The sequence below is a fragment of the Lipotes vexillifer genome, unplaced genomic scaffold (genome assembly GCF_000442215.2).
Source record: "Lipotes vexillifer unplaced genomic scaffold, Lipotes_vexillifer_v1.1 scaffold1853, whole genome shotgun sequence".
NCBI lineage: Eukaryota > Metazoa > Chordata > Mammalia > Artiodactyla > Lipotidae > Lipotes > Lipotes vexillifer.
In genome coordinates this window covers 186,910-197,266 of record NW_006784687.1, presented here as the reverse complement: position 1 = coordinate 197,266, position 10,357 = coordinate 186,910, and positions in this window count along the sequence as shown.

Below are 10,357 nucleotides of genomic sequence, written 5' to 3'. Positions count from 1 at the left end.
CTTGTCTGTAAAGGTTTTAATTTCTCCATCAAATCTGAATGAGATCCTTGCTGGGTAGAGTAATCTTGGTTGCAGGTTTTTCTCCTTCATCACTTTCAGTATGTCCTGCCACTCCCTTCTGGCTTGTAGAGTTTCTGCTGAGAGATCAGCTGTTAACCTTATGGGGATTCCCTTGTGTGTTATTTGTTGTTTTTCCCTTGCTGCTTTTAATATGCTTTCTTTGTATTTAGTTTTTGACAGTTTGATTAATATGTGTCTTGGCGTATTTCTCCTTGAATTTATCCTGTATGGGACTCTCTGTGCTTCCTGGACTTGATTAACGATTTCCTTTCCCATATTAGGGAAGTTTTCAACTATAATCTCTTCAAATATTTTCTCAGTCCCTTTCTTTTTCTCTTCTTCTTCTGGAACCCCTATAATTCGAATGTTGGTGCGTTTAATGTTGTCCCAGAGGTCTCTGAGACTGTCCTCAGTTCTTTTCATTCTTTTTTCTTTATTCTGCTCTGCAGTAGTTATTTCCACTATTTTATCTTCCAGGTCACTTATCCGTTCTTCTGCCTCATTTATTCTGCTATTGATCCCATCTAGAGTATTTTTCATTTCATTTATTGTGTTGTTCATCATTGTCTGTTTCATCTTTATTTCTTCTAGGTCCTTGTTAACTGCTTCTTGCATTTTGTCCATTCTATTTCCAAGATTTTGGATCATCTTTACTATCATTATTCTGAACTCTTTTTCAGGTAGACTGCCTATTTCCTCTTCATTTGTTAGGTCTGGTGGGTTTTTATCCTGCTCCTTCATCTGCTGTGTGTTTTTCTGTCTTCTCATTTTGCTTATCTTACTGTGATTGGGTTCACCTTTTTGCAGGCTGCAAGTTCGTAGCTCCCGTTGTTTTTGATGTCTGTCTCCAGTGGCTAAGGTTGGTTCAGTGGGTTGTGTAGGCTTCCTGGTGGAGGGGACTAGTGGCTGTGTTGTGGTGTATGAGGCTAGGGAGTGAAGTAAGTCAGAAAGAGAAGGACAAATACCGTATGCTAACACATATATATGGAATTTAAGAAAAAAAAATGTTATGAAGAACCTAGGGGTAAAACAGGAATAAAGACAGAGACCTACTGGAGAACAGACTTGAGGATATGGGGAGGGGGAAGGGTGAGGTGTGTTGGGGCGAGAGAGAGACATGGACATGTATATACTGACAAACGTAGGGTGGATAGCCAGTGGGAAGCAGCCGCATGGCACAGGGAAACCGGCTCGGTTCTTTGTGGCTGTCTGGAGGGGTGGGATAGGGAGGGTGGGAGGGAGGGAGACAAAGAGGGAAGAGATATGGGAACATATATATATGTATAACTGACTCACTCTGTTATAAAGCAGAAACTAACACACCATTGTAAAGCAATTATACCCCAATAAAGATGTTAAAAAAAAAAAATCTTGTAATAATCTATAATGGAATATAATCTGAAAAAAACCTAATGGTCGGGGATAGAACCAGGACAAATGGTGGAAGCAAAGCTATAGAGACAAAATCTTACATAGAAGCATACACATATACCGTCACAAAAAGAGGTAAAGGAGAAAAAAAATCATAAAACTTGCTCTCCAAGTCCACCTCCTCAATTTGGGATGATTCGTTGTCTAAAGGAGGGAAGGAAGGAAAGAAAGATAGAAAGAAGGTAAAGTATAATAGAGTTTTTTAAATTAAAATTAATTATTAAGAAAAAAATTAAAGAAAAAATAAACAATGGACGGATAGAACACTAGGACAAATGGTGGAAGCAAACCTATACAGACAAGATCTCACACAGAAGCATACACATACACATTCACAAAAAGAGGAAAAGGGGAAAAAGTCATAGATCTTGCTCTAGAAGTCCGCCTCCTCAATTTAGGATGATTCGCTGTCTATTCATGTATTCCACAGAGGCAGGGTACATCAAGTTGATCGTGTAGCTTTAATCCGCTGTTTCTGAGGCTGCTGGGAGAGATTTCCCTTTCTCTTCTTTGTTCTCACAGCTCACAGGGGCTCAGCTTTCGATTTGGCCCTGCCTCTGCGTGTAGGTCGCTGGAGGGCGTCTGTTTTTTGCTCAGACAGGACGGGGTTAAAGGAGCCGCTGACTCGGGGGCTCTGGCGCACTCAGGCCGGGGGGAGGGAGGGGCACGGAGTGCGGAGCGGGCCTGCGGCGGCAGAAGTCGGCATGACGTTGCAGCAGCCTGAGGCCCGCCGTGTGTTCTCCCTGAGAAATTGTCCCTGGATCCCGGGAACCTGGCAGTGGCGGGCTGCACAGGCTCCCCGGAAGAGGGGTGGGGGCAGTGACCTGTGCTCGCACACAGGCCCCTTGGTGGCGGCAGCAGCAGCCTTAGCGTCTCCCGCCAGTCTCTGTTGTCCGAGCTTTTAGCCGCGGCTCATGCCCGTCTCTGGGGTCCGCGCTTTTAGCCGCAGCTCGCGCCCGTCTCAGGTTCATGCCTTCAGCCGCGGGTCGTGCCCGTCTCTGAGGTCCGAGCTTTTAGCCGCGGCTCGCGCCCGTCTCTGAGGTCCGAGCTTTTAGCCGCAGCTCGCGCCCGTTTCTGGAGTTCCTTTAGGCAGTGTTCTTAAAACCCCTTTCCTCGCGCCCCAGGCAACAAAGAGGGAAGAAAAAGTCTCTAGCCTCCTCAGCAGGTACAGACTTTTCCCCGGACTCCCTCCCGGCTAGCCGTGGCGCACTAACCCTTTCGGGCTATGTTCAAGCCACCAACCCCAGTCCTCTCCGCAGTATTTCTTATGTAGCAAAATATTGAGGAAAAAACTTGTGTCCATCCATAGAGATTCAAATAAACTATGGTACATCCACCCAGAGGAATAATATATGCAGCTGTAAAAATTATGAAGTTGATCTGTGTAAACTGATATGGAGTAATTCCCATGGTATATTGTTAAATTTTTTTAAAAAGGCCAAATTGGCTTCTATATTATACTAGCTTTTATGTAAGCGAAAAGGGGAAAGAGGAACACATTTGTTTATTTTACAAAGAGAAGTATAGAAAGCATAATCCAGAAACTAGAATATTGGTTACTCACAGGGGGCATGGATTTTTCCAAAAATATCTTTCTATGTAATATTTTAAAATATTGAATATTGAATATGTTTAACATATTCAGAAAATACAATGAAATCACCAAGGAATTATATCTTTCATCTCTAGAAGTTCCATTTATAACTTCCTTTTCCTCTCCTTATTATGTTTGTTTTTTCTTTCAACTACTAAAACATAGATGCAATGGCCATTTTAATAGCCTTGTCTTGTAGTTCCATCACTTCTATCATTTGGGGGTCATATTCCTGCTTCTTGGCATGTATAGTAATTTTTGATTCTGCATTGTGAAACTTATATGTTCGATCATATGATTTAGTTGTCTTTCTTTAAAGAGTGTTAGTCTCTATTTTGCTGGGCAGTTGAGTTTCTGGCAGTCCAGTTTGAGCCTCTGAGGCTTGTTTTTGTGCTTCAGTAGAGCATGTCTACAGAAACCTTTACTCTAGTTATAGTTAAGCCTCACTCTTAAGGCATGACCCTCTGTATATTCTGAATGCTCTGAGAGATCACAAGGACTCTCCACTGTGACCAGTGGGAGCTCAAGTCATTCCAGCCCTGTGTGACTTCTGGGAGCTGGAGCTATTTACCTGTATCATCCTTTCTTATTCGGAAATCTACCCTGTAACCAGTCATCTCAGGCTCTCTGGACTCTGACTTCTGTCTCCTCAATGTGACAAGACCAGCATGCTCTGCTTGGGATCTGCAGTGTGGTCTGCAGTGTGCTTCCAGACAGAAGGACAAGGAAATTTTTGGAAGCTATCTTGTTTGTTTCTCTTCTCTAAGGGATCACAGTGTGTGTGTTCCTTGTTGTCCAGTATCTGACAACAGTGGTTTTATATATTTAGTCCAGATTTCTAGTTGTTAAAAGTGTGAAGGTAGGGACTTCACTGATGGCTCAGTGGTTAAGAATCCACCTGCCAATGCAGGGGACATGGGTTAGAGCCTTCATCTGAGAAGATCCTACATGCCATGGAGCAACTAAGCCTGTATGCCACAACCACTGAGCCTGTACTCTAGAGCCTGTGAGCCACAACTATTGAGCCCATGTGCCACAACTGTTGAAGCCCGTGTGTCTAGAGCCCATGCTCCACAACAAGAGAAGCCACTGCAATGAGAAGCCCGTGCCCTGCAAAGAAGAGTAGTCCCTGCTCACCACAAGTGGAGAAAGTCCGCTCGCAGCAAAGAAGACCCAACGCAGCCAAGAAAATAAATAAATAAAATTTAAACAAAACAAAAGCAGAACATATTTGGGGCCAGTCAAGTCCCTTAAAAAAATAAAGTGTGAAAGTAAATCCAGTGCCTAATATACTCCATCATGTCCAGAAGCAGAATATATACTGCAGTAGTTCCTAGCACTGTCCATTGTAAGGATCTAAAAGGAATCATACCCCAGTAGCAATGAGCACGCTAGTGACCAGATCCTGAGATCATTCCCCAGGAAACAATAACAAGAACAGCAGCAACAAGAAAACCAGAGCTCCTTGGAGAAATGCGTGATACCAGATTTGGGGAAGAGAAAGTACAAAGTAAGTCTGGAACACTTTGCTGTGTCTGCCCAAAAGTAAGAAAGCACACAGGAACTAATGGGGACATGTCAAAAGGACAACAGAAGCCAGTTTTAAAGGGCTCATATTGGATAAATTTGAGACAATTTGAGCTTCACAAATGATAATGAGAGTAATGGATTTAAAAATACTGAATAAAAGCAGCCATGAATTCATGGTGATACTAAAAGAAAAGGGTTGGTGTGTGGAGAAGTACTTATTCACAGAAGAATGCCAGTTAATAAATGTAAAAGAAATATTAGATTTAGAAAATGACAATTTTGCACCACTAATGTAATAGGTGGCTCCAGCATCCTCATCAAAAAATGTTTGAACCACTGGGTACAAAAATGGATGGGCCATAGTGTATTCACATTTTTCAAAGTATCAGACAATGGATAATTAGTTACAATAATTACAAAGGAAAAATACACCTTTATAATAGAGAGACTTGGCGAGTATTACTTTAATGAAGTACCCAAATAGCATGATCAGTAGCAAAACAAGCTAATATGAGTGCCTTCTAATGGAAGGCATTGATAAGGACAAAATGTTACCAAGTAGTTGTCAAAAGTCATTTAATTTGAATCTGATCATGAGAAAAGAGACAAATCCTGAATGCGACCTTCTACAAGAAAATGACTTTATTCTTTAAAAATATAAATGTTACAAAAAGACAAAAAATTGTAGGGAAGTAATCTAGAACTAAGGAGATTAAAAAGACATGACAGGGTTTCCCTGGTGGTGCAGTGGTTGAGAGTCCACCTGCTGATGCAGGGGACACGGGTTCATGCCCCAGTATGGGAGGATCCTGCATGCCACAGAGTAGTTGGGCCCGTGAGCCATGGCCACTGGGCCTGCATGTCCAGAGCCTGTGCTCCACAACAGGAGAGGCCACAATAATGAGAGGCCCGCGTAAAAAAAAAAAAAAAAAAAGAAGAAGAAGAAGAAGAAAAAAAAAAAGACATGACAGAGCAGACGCAAGAAGAACTACAATCCTGCAACCTGTGGAATGAAAACCACATTCACAGAAAGATAGACAAGATGAAAAGGCAGAAGGCTATGTACCAGACGAAAGAACAAGATAAAACCACAAAAAAACAACTAAATGAAGTGGAGATAGGCAAACTTCCAGAAAAAGATTTCAGAATAATGATAGTGAAGATGATCCAGACCTCGGAAAATGAATGCAGGCAAAGATTGAGAAGATGCAAGAAATATTTAATAAAGACCTAGAAGAATTAAATAACAAACAAACAGAGACGAACAATACAATAACTGAAATGAAAACTACACTAGAAGGAATCAATAGCAGAATAACTGAGGCAGAAGAACGGATAAGTGACCTGGAAGACAGAATGGTGGAATTCACTGCTGTGGAACAGAATAAAGAAAAAAGAATGAAGAGAAATGAAGACAGCCTAAGAGACGTCCGCGACAGCCTTAAACGCAACAACATTCACATTATAGGGGTCTCAGAAGGAGAACAGAGAGAGAAAGGACCCAATAAAATATTTGAAGAGATTATAGTTGAAAACTACCCTAACATGGGAAAGGAAATAGCCACCCAAGTCCAGGAAGTGCAGAGAGTCCCATACAGGATAAACCTAAGGAGAAACACACTGAGACACACAATAATCAAATTGGCAAAAATTAAAGACAAAGAAAAATTATTGAAAGCAGCAAGGGAAAAATGACAAATAACATACAAGGGAACTCCCATAAGGTTAACAGCTGATTTCTCAGCAGAAACTCTACAAGCCAGAAGGGAGTGGCATGATATACTTAAAATGATGAAAGGGAAGAACCTACAACCAAGTTTATTCTAGCCAGCAAGGATCTCATTCAGATTCGACAGAGGAATTAATACCTTTACAGACAACAAAAGCTAAGAGAATTCAGCCCCACCAAACCAGCTCTACATGCTAAAGGAACTTATCTAAGTAGGAAACAAAAGAGAACAAAAGGACCAACAAAATCAAAACCCCCCAAATTAAAAAAATGGTCATAGGAACACACATATCGATAATTACCTTAAACGTGAATGGATTAAATGCTCCAACCAAAAGACACAGGCTTGCTGAATGGATACAAAAACAAGACCCATATATATGCTGTCTACAAGAGACCCACTTCAGACCTAGAGACACATAAGACCGAAAGTGAGGGGATGGAAAAAAATATTCCATGCAAATGGAAATCAAAAGAAAGCTGGAGTAGCAATACTCATATCAGATAAAATAGACTTAAAAAGAAAGAATGTTACAAGAGACAAGAAAGGACACTACATAAAGATCAAGGGATCAATCCAAGAAGAAGATATAACAATTATAAATATATATGCACCCAACATAGGAGCACCACCATACATAAGGCAACTGCTAACAGCTATAAAAGAGGATATCAACAGTAACAGGATAATAGTGGGGGACATTAACACCTCATTTACACCAATGGACAGATCATCCATAGCTTTAAATGAGGCAATAAATCAGGTAGATTTAATTGATATTTATAGGACATTCCATCCAAAAACAGCAGATTACACTTTATTCTCAAGTGTGAATGGAACATTCTCCAGGATACATCACAATTTGGGTCACAAATCAAGCCTCAGAGAATTTAGATAAAATTGGAATCATGTCAAGCATCTTTTCTGACCCCAACATTATGAGATTAGAAATCAATTACAGAGAAACAAACGTAAGAAACACAAACACATGGAGGCTAAATAATACGTTACTAAATAGCCAAGAGATCACTGAAGAAATCAAAGAGGAAATCAAAAAATACCTAGAGACAAATGACAATGAAAACACGATGATCCAAAACCTAGGGGATGCAGCAAAAGTAGTTCTAAGTGGGAGGTTTATAGCTATACAGGCCTACTTCAAGAAACATGAAAAATCTCAAATAAACAATCTAATCTTACACGTAAAGAACTAGAGAAAGAAGAACAAACAAAGCACAAAGTTAGCAGAAGGAAAAAAATCATAAAGATCAGAGCAGAAATAAATGAAAGAGAAACAAAGAAAACAATAACAAAGATCAATAAAACTAAAAGCTAGTGTTTTGAGAAGATAAACAAAATTGATAAACCATTAACCAGACTCATCAAGAAAAAGAGGGAGAGGACTCAAATCAATAAAATTAGAAATGAAAATGGAGAAATTACAACAGACACCACAGAAATACAAAGCAACATAAGAGACTACTACAAGCAACTCTATGCCAGTAAAGTGGACAACCTGGAAGAAATGGACAGATTCTTAGAAAGGTATAACCTTCCAAGACTGAACCAGGAAGAAATAGGAAATATGAAGAGACCAATCACAAGTAATGAAATTGAAACTGTGATTGAAAATCTTCCAACAAACAAAAGACCTGGACCAGATGGCTTCACAGGTGAATTCTACCAAACATTTAGAGAAGAGCTAACACCCATCCTTCTCAAACTCTTCCAAAAAGTTGCAGAGGAAGGAACAATTCCAAAATCATTCTATGAGGCCACCATCATGCTGATACCAAAACCAGACAAAGATATTACAAAAAAATAAATTACAGACCAATATAACTGATGAATATACATGCAAAAATCCTCAACAAAATACTAGCAAACAGAATCCAACAGCATATTCAAAGGCTCATACACCATGATCAAGTGGGATTTATCCCAGGGATGCAAAGATTCTTCAATATACACAAATCAATCAATGTGATACACCATATTAACAAATTGAAGAAGAAAAAACATATGATCATCTCAATAGATGCAGAAAAAGGTTTTGACAAATTCAACACCCATTTATGATAAAAACTCTCCAGAAAGTGGGCATAGAGGGAACCTACCTCAACATAATAAAGGCCATATATGACAAACCCACAGCAAACATCATTCTCAATGGTGAAAAACAGAAAGCATTTCCTCTAAGATCAGGAGCAAGACAAAGATGTCCACTCTCACAACTATTATTCAACATAGATTTGGAAATCCTAATCATAGCAAACAGAGAAGAAAAAGAAATAAAAAGAATACAAATTGGAAAAGAAGAAGTAAAACTGTCACTGTTTGCAGATGACATGATACTATACATAGAAAATCCTAAAGATGCCAACAGAAAACTTCTAGAACTCATAATGAATTCAGTAAAGTTGCAGGATACAAAATTAATGCACAGAAATCTCTTGCATTCTTATATACTAATGATGAAAAATCTGAAAGAGAAATTAAGGAAACACTCCCATTCACCATTGCAACAAAAAGAATAAAATACCTAGGAATAAACCTACCTAGGGAGACCAAAGACCTGTGTGCAGAAAACTATAAGACACTGATGAAAGAAATTAAAGATGATACCAACAGATGGATTGGGAGAATCAATATTGTGAAAATGACTTTACTACCCAAAGCAATCTACAGATTCAATGCAATCCCTATCAAATTACCAATGACATTTTTTACAGAACTAGAAAAAAAAATCTTAAAATTTGTTTGGAGAGAAAAAAGACCCCAAATAGCCAAAGCAGTCTTCAGGGAAAAAAAGCAGAGCTGGGGGAATCAGACTCCCTGACTTCAGACTATACTACAATGCTACAGTAATCAAGAAAATATGGCACTGGCCCAAAAACAGAAATATAGATCAATGGAACAAGATAGAAAGCCCAGAGGTAAACCCACGCACCTATGGTCAACTAATCTAAGAGACAGGAGGCAAGGATATACAATGAAGAAAAACAGTCTTTTCAATAAGTGGTGCTGGGAAAACTGGACAGCTACATGTAAAAGAATGAAATTAGAACACTCCCTAACACCATACACAAAAATAAACTCAAAATGGATTAGAGACCTAAATGTAAGACTGGACACTATAAAACTTTTAGAGGAAAACATAGGAAGAACACTGTTTGACATAAATCACAGCAAGATATTTTTTGATCCACCTCCTACAGTAATGGAAATAAAGACATAAATAAACATATTGGACCAAATGAAACTTCAAAGCTTTTGCACAGCAAAAGAAACCATATACAAGACGAAGATACAACCCTCAGAATGGGAGAACATATTTATAAATGAATCAGTGGACAAAGTGTTGATCTCCAAAATATATAAACAGCTCATGCAGCTCAATATTTAAAAAACAAACAACCCAATCCAAAAATGGACAGAAGACCTAAATAGACAGTTCTCCATAGAAGACATACAGATGGCCAAGAAGCACACAAAAAGCTGCTCAACGTCACTAATTATTAGAGAAATGCAAATCAAAACTACAATGAGGTATCACCTCACACCAGTTAGAATGGGCATCATCAGAAAATCTACAAACAACCAATGCTGCAGAGGGTGTGGAGAAAAGGGAATTCTCTTGCATGGTTGGTGGGAATGTAAATGGATATGGCCACTATGGAGAACAGTATGGAGGTTCCTTAGAAAACTAAAAATAGAATTAACATGTGATCCAGCAATACCACTACTGGGCATATATCCAGAGAAAATCATAATTCAAAAAGACACATGCACCTCAATGTTCATTGAAGCACTATTAAAATAGCCCGGTTATGGAAGCAACCTAAATGCCCATCGACAGATGAATGGATAAAGAAGATGTGGTACATATATACAATGGAATTACTCAGCCAAAATAGGAATGAAATTGGGTCATTTGTTGAGACGTGGATGGATCTAGAGACTATGATACAGAGTGAAGTAAGTCAGAAAGAGAAAACAAATATCGTATATT